Source organism: Simochromis diagramma, unplaced genomic scaffold, assembly GCF_900408965.1.
Source record: "Simochromis diagramma unplaced genomic scaffold, fSimDia1.1 OVJJ01000061.1, whole genome shotgun sequence".
Classification (NCBI taxonomy): Eukaryota; Metazoa; Chordata; class Actinopteri; order Cichliformes; family Cichlidae; genus Simochromis; species Simochromis diagramma.
This window is the reverse complement of record NW_024386945.1, coordinates 657,872-665,389: the sequence shown is the minus strand read 5'-3', so window position 1 is coordinate 665,389 and position 7,518 is coordinate 657,872. Positions and strand designations below refer to the sequence as shown.

The following is a 7,518-nucleotide window of genomic DNA, read 5'->3' as shown; positions in this document are numbered from 1 at the left end:
CAAAATAAAGCGAACGACCTGGTTAATATTTTAATGAAACATTAATTTTCACACTCGTCCGGGTGGGAGTGAAGCTCAAATCCACGCGTCAGCTTTTTTTTTTCTTTTTTTCTTTTTTGTGCTGGCTTCAATTCAAAATTAAAGTCACATCAAACGTTCCGAGCTGCAATTTTCAAAGTAAAGTCCACATGAGGTAGTGACAGGTACGTAAACAGACTAGAGTGCTCTCAAATTACAGGGAAGTGAAATTATTCATTTTACCGCTTCAAACTTTGGACGTTAAACGCAATTATTAACCTTTTATCTGCGAAATTTACACGAAAACCTATTTTTTTGTATTCAAAAATATATGTATCTTTATAGCCTGACTTACATAGCTGGTTTTGTAAAAGAATAACCACATCTCTGTACGTATATGGTAATTTTCTGTGCACATTTTAGCTTTCATTAGAATAGACAGACTTTAACTGCTTATTATGCAAAATAAAGAAATAAATAATGTGAATTTAAAGTTTTACTTGCGTCTCAATGTCTGAATAAAAAAGGAATTTCACCTTCACGCCACACCTCATGTTCTTTTAGGGACGCTGTATATTTATATTATCTGACAGCTTTTTATTAATCTCTGACAACTTAAGTATAACGTTAACATTTAAAAACCTGAATAAAAAAACAGTTGTAATCAGAGGTTTACATCCACTTATCATGAGCATGGATATTATTTGGATTTTAATGAGTTCCTTGATTCCCCATTTGGTTAAATGTTCCAAAATGTAAAACTTATAGTACACAAAGATGTCACATTATTGGTTTTATTCAGAGTCTCGACATTGGCTTTGTAAAATAAGTGAGTATGGTTAATTAATAGTGACAGCTATACAAATACACAACACATCAACACCTTTCCATACTGCCTGGATTAGCAATACACACACTGACAGAAGACCATCAAAACATTAATTAAAGGAACCTAATGCAGCCGTTCCCACAACCTCCATAACGAGGTTGACGCACGTCTGTGTCCATGAGAAACTTACTTTTACTTTTAATCAGGTAAAATTGTAGCTTTAGATACATTTCTCTAAAGAATTTAGCTTTTAGTCATTTAATACTAACCTGTAATCATCTTTCAAGACACCTGGTGTGAGTCAGGTCCCTAAATTGGGCGGCACTAGCTTATTAATTATTTATTTTAAACTTAATTTATAACCCGGAAACCGTCCAGAAACCAGAGTGGGCAAAACAAGACACTTATCACTGCTGTTTAATTAGCAAATCAATCAATAATGAAGTTATTATTTGGAGCAACAATGTGCTAAATGTACTGGCTTGTTAAAAGTGAGACAATGAATGTAAAAACACTGTGAGCCAGTGTTAAGATACCAAACTTGTGTGTGTTTTGCTCTTGTCATAACTTTAAATAGTGCAAATTAACCACAAGAATACTGATTAAATAGTTTGTTTCATTTTTAAAATCGCACAGTACAATAAAACATGTCTTTTGTTTGCTTTACAGTTAATTAAACCAACTGTGGTGCAAAATTATTCGATTTAAAATTAGACAAGACAAAGAAATGGATGTGGAAGAGAAGAATGTTTCTAAATCCTTGTTAATCCTGTTGCAGATTGGTGTCTTGTTGACCAAACAACGATTTAATTGCAGCTTGCATCAACAGTGCAGTTTAATGAGGACACTTAGGGGCTAAAATTATCTTTCCTTGCACATGACAACAAGTTCCTGTGATTATGTAGCTTTATACAACAGGAAACAACAAATCCCATTAAACACTAAAAGGTTATGTGACACTATAAATCCATGCTATAATATCCTAAACACATAAACTAAAAAGAGAACATGTAAAGAAAAGAATATGAGCGAAGCTGAGAAATAAAACTACTCAGACAGGCAGACAGGTGAAAAGGTCTGAATAAGGTTTCTAAAACACTAAGAGTCCAAACATACTGGAAGCTGGAGACAAAATGTGTGTTTGTTTTGTATTTTAATTTTTAAAATGCTGAAATTATTAACAAAAAATACAAAAGATGCCATGCTCTCAACCCTTTAATTGTGGTATACTGCTGTTGCAGTATTTACATGTAATGTGAATTTAACAGGATTGCTTTCATGCAAAAATTAAAAATCGAGATGTTTGCTTTGTAAAATGAACATATTTAATCCAAAGCCATAATTATTGTACTTATCAGATATGTTGTTGCAAGGATACCTTTAAAGAGTGCAGTCACCTCCTGCTGCAGGTATCTGTACGCCCTCTAGCAGCAGCAAGAGCTGTGATTTGTTTTTATGTCCAAGAGAGACTTGAGCCATTCTCTGGAGTGAGTTACAACAATGAGAGCAGCCACTAGGTGGCGACAAATGCTGACTGATTTACACTCCGGAAGCGCCACTCTGCTGAGAGCTCACTGCACTGATGTGTCACTGTGCTGAGCTTTTATTTTACTGACGCCTCAGTTACACGGTGCTCTCCACGTTTGAACATCACACACAAGCTTCATCTGCTGGTTTTATATTCTGAAACTCCGGATTCATCGTTCTTTTTAACAACAGGCAAACTGAGCGTCTAGAGCTGGGAAAAAAGAATTACTAATAACATCAACGCTGGCACAGAGAACCTATTATTTATTTTATTATTGTTATTTGCCCCTGTCGAGGCTATTATACTTTATTAAATGTAATATATATATATATATATAAATAAAATAAATAAAAATAAAACAAAGTGTTGATATTTTAGTCTAGTTTAGTTTTAGTCAATTCAAAATTAAAATAACTGTGCAGGAGATGTTTACTGATCAGCTGACGACATTTGTCAGCACACACTTGGAGGCTTTGGTACAAATTTCCCGACCTGTTTTATGACTGGGTCACGTGTTTGTGTTGAAATATGTGTTGTGAGCTCATGGAAGTGGTTTGCAAAGCGGCTTGCATGTGTGCAGCAGCAGACTGACGTAGCAGCGTATGTATGCGATTCATTAAATAGATGCTTAGAATCAGCTGGGCTGTCAGCTGATTCAGGATGACGTCTGCTGGGACTGTTGTGCTCTGGTCTGATGTTTTAGTTTAAGGTTATGTAAACTCTTAAGTAAAACCCAGTATTGCATCATACTTCAGGGCACAAAAGAACGTCTGATGAAGCCCTCATTACTTCACCGGACACGTCTGTGCAGATAATGCTGCATAAATACTCATGAAAATATACTTTTTGCTGTTTTTGTCTGTGTTTGGCCTGTTAATACTTTAACCTCAGGCAGAGAGCTCCCAGCACAGTCGCCACAATACTGGTAATGTTTCTTTTATAGTCTTATAGAAAGTAATAAGATGCCCAGCTTTCCCAAGGTTATGATTTAAGATTAATGGCTTACTTAGAAAATTGTGACCAATATGATGATGATGATGATGATTATTGTTGAATTTAAAGCAGAAGGAAGCTAGTTGTAGCTTCAAGGACCTTGGAACCCTGCTCTTCGAGGAATAAGCTTTTTAACCAACTATGACTTTAACTGTGATCTTCTTGGCTCTTACAGAAAGACTTTTAGTCATCCTTTAAGTGTAAGGATATTTTTTTTAAAATAAAAAAGCATATAGATAGAGTCAGATTTAGTCAGTAACAGCTGTGAGGCCAAGCTGAACAACCCTGGGCTCTGTGAATCAGACACAGTTATTAATACAACAAATCTGTGAGCGAGATTTGAAAAACTGCAAAATTGACTTTTTTTAATTTTCTTTTTTTATTTTACATCCATCTAATCAAAAAGGAATTAGAGGCTAAATAAAAGCCTTAAAACCCTGAGTTATTAAACAAAATCTCAGTTTCAGTTCAGCAAAAAGTGATGTATCAGAAAAAAATGATCATACCAGACAGAATTCAGCTTTGCATGACTCAAAGTTCAATAAAGATCCTTATTCATCTCACACTGTGCCAGATCTGGTCCTTTGCAGTTTTTAAACTGGCTCTCGTGTCAGTGTAAAATTCTGTCTCATCCATTTATAGCTAGAACTAAACACACAGGTGCAGCTCTACAGCACCTGTAACTGTGGACTAGCTGACACAGAATGGCTACAAAAAGGAAATCTGAAGCTGGAGGAAGTCAGTTTCACTGGCGGTCGAAGACCGAGCAGCCTTTATCCTTACCGAGTGTAAAGACTGTGTGTTGATTTGCCACAAGACTATTTCTGTTGTAAAATAAAGTAATTAGCTTCATCACTTTGATGTTTGAATGTAAATATTAACACAAATTATGGACTCAAAGACAGAGAACAGAGGCTTAATTTTATGCACCACCAGCTGCATGGCAGAAGGTTTCAGATAAACTTTTGTTCTGCTGGTTCTTCACCAAACTTCCTGCACAGCTGTTGGGTTGTCATCCTCGGGCAAGGGCAAGATTAAAGATCAGCTACTTTTCTTTAACACCAGGCTCAATTAATTCTTATTAAATGACCAAAGGTAGGAAAAGCTATGATATTGAAGCTTGTGAAATGGGTTGGTGTTCTATGCATTGGATGAGGTCTTAGTTCTTAGGTCTTTACCTGAAATGTAAAGGGGAACATTTATGCTGCCATGGCCGCTGAGGCTGGTTATGTTTGGACTCGTGTTTAACGTTTTTCTATGTCACTATCGCAGTAATTTGGCTCTCATTGATGACTTCTGTTCTCACCGTGTAACTCCAGTCTCTTGTTCTGTGTCGTGTTTAAGGAAACTGTTTACCTACCTGTAAGACTTACCTGCCTTGCCTCGTGGAGATCCATGCTTGCAGCCCTGCACCCTCCGCTGAAATCCATATTCTCTGGTTGCCGTCTCTTCATCTCTCCTGGAACCGAGCCTGCCCTCTGGCTCTTCTTCTCATTGCTCTAACTCATCACAAGTAAGGAATACAAACTACGACTCGCCGCTTTCAGTCAGCCAGTCCCATTATTCATGCCAGTGCCATTCCTTTTTACAGACCCTCTCAGACGGTATGCAAAGCTTCCAGCCCAAGGGTGTCAAAATAAAGCCCGGGGCCTCCAGTCTGGCCCACTGGGCGGCTTTGGAAAATGTGAAGGAGGACGTAGAGTTTAGATTTTTAACTGTATTTTTGCAGCCATAATGCACCAGCATAAATCATAAGTAGCAGATAAACAGTTAAATGACAGAAAGCTCCTGTTTTTTTCACTACATTTTCGTCTGCTATGGAAATTTGGTTTTTACAAAAGTGCTAAAAAATAAAATAAGGATATATTCTGTGAATTAACAGGACAATCTGCACGATCGCCTAACAGAACTTTTTTTTGTCATTTTACACATTTATCTTTTACAGTTTATACCCAAAGAGTCTGACAGACTACTTTCCTTTTCTACAGCAGAATTTCTTAAAATCTGAGACGTACTGTTGGGCTTACATTTCTTTTTCTTATTTTAAAATATCTTGGTTGTTGCTGTGAAATTCTTTGCACTGACTCATCATTTCATTTTTCTTCCTGTCTTGAGTTTTTTATTTTTGCCTCCCCTGTTTCCTCTATTGGTGTTCTGTAGGGTTGTTTCCTGTTTTCTCTGGGTTTCACTTCCTGTCTGTGTTGATATTCACTTGTTATATGCACCGATAGTCCTGCCCTCCTCTTTGCCTTGTTGCATGGCTTGTTATGTTCCTGGTGGAGTTGCTTAGTCATGCAGTTTGTTTCTCACCTTTTGCTGAATCGTCTGCTTTACAATCCAGTCTTAAACTACAATAGTACACTACACTCCAACATTTGCAACATGTTATTTTTATCCTTTTAGTCTTTTAGGGTAGCTTTGCATGAATCATAGTGCTTATTCATCCTATAGTGGGGGTGTGTTTGAATACTAAGGTTTCTAGGTGAAATGGCATTGAAGTATCTGCATGGGGGCCACAATAAGAGCCTTTTGAAGTCTCCAAATACTGAAGAAAGGAACTTCAGTGCTTCCTGTCTCCCCTCCCTTAAAAGACGATAGATTTAATCATCCTTTATGAGAAGAGAGGAGGAAATGCCATCCTGTTATTCACAGCGACCGACCATCTGACCGTTCATGAAGATGATCAGGAATACTGGCAAAGAGGCGAATATCATGTAAATGTTATTATAAGTGTGTTTTTCATTTCATGCCATAATCTGCTGAAATGTTGTCAACAGCAGCCTGTTAAACTCGCAGCTGAACTCTGAAAATCACACTGCTGGAACAAAATCTGCTGCTTATCGACGAGCCGCCTCGCACGAAGCTCACAGATTTAAATAGCCGAGCTACTTTGGGCTGCTCCCTTATTCACCAGGGGTCACCGCAGCGGGTCGCTCCGCATGTTTGATTTGGCAGATTTTTACACCAGATGCCCTTCATGACACAACCACCAGGGGATTTGTGTCTCCTCCCAGAATCAAACTGGGGATCATTCGCTCGTTGTGGGGCTACCAATCAGAAGATCGGTGGATTTAGCTGTGAGTGCTCAGCTAAAGGTGCTGCACAAGTCTATTTATCACTTGTTAGGAGACCACGACACTATGATTTATATAAATTCTCCAAATCCACATGACGATCTACATTCATTGATCAAAATGCATTTAAGGTTCACTTTGCATTAGTTATCTGTCGCTGCATTGCAGCCTTTCGTGAATTAGTGTTTACTTTGGGGAAGCTGGGGTAAGTGACGCATGAGACAAAATTAGATTTATAGCTTCGCATTAAACTGAACCAAGGAGGGGTGAAGGAGTTAAACTGCGTCATCTCTAAAAGAAGGTAAAACAAGATAAATAAAATAAGATGTATTACATGCTTTTATGATGCTTTGCCTTTAAAATGTCCAGCTTTTATAACTGATACTTTCACTGTTGGTTCCTTCATGAAACAAGGAGTCGATTCTAAGTGTGAATGTGTGATAAAGAGGGTTTTTCCTAACCCCTGATAAATTCTCCTTCACACCTTTACTTCACTGATGGCAAGGACAAGTTAGGAGAAGAAGCTGAAAATGATTGCATTAAGCCAACTTTCTTCTGCTTGGTCACCTGTTAAATGGCCTGAGATGACCATGTTAGGGACGCTCTCTTTCTCTGACATCATACAGAGCCAAGAGTTGGAAAAAAACATCCTGAGAATGAGTGTTTAGATCAGTGTGAAGCCTGAGCTTTTAAATCACAGAAATTATTTGCACATGAGCTGACCTCATTATTTGAAACTTTGGTCATGTTTAATATGAATATTCACCATAGTAACAGTATATAGATATATGACAGAAAAAGAGAGAAATAAAACAGACTTGATCCCCTGTAAATAGGGTTAATCAAGTTTAAAAAAAAAAATTCTAAATGAAGGATGTCCCGCTTTATTTCCAGCACATCACTACATTTCCACACCAGAAAAACAATGACACACTCAACCAAACCATGCGTTACGCTACAGGTTGGGTAAATAAGAGACTGAGTGAGACTGAGAAGTAAGAGATCATCCGATCCCCGTTTTTTTAATCCAATGATTTAACTTATTATCAAATTTGAATCAGCACACAGCAGCAACA

The 7,518-nt window shown here is 37.5% G+C and overlaps 1 long non-coding RNA gene across 1 annotated transcript; it reads left to right on the top strand.

Moving 5' to 3' along the window:
• The first annotated feature begins 3,933 nt into the window (after nucleotides 1-3,933).
• On the top strand, nucleotides 3,934-7,340 carry LOC120737475. Its single transcript, XR_005696742.1, has 2 exons — nucleotides 3,934-4,881; nucleotides 4,960-7,340. It is a non-coding gene; the product is annotated as an uncharacterized LOC120737475 (long non-coding RNA).
• The last annotated feature ends 178 nt before the right edge of the window (nucleotides 7,341-7,518 follow it).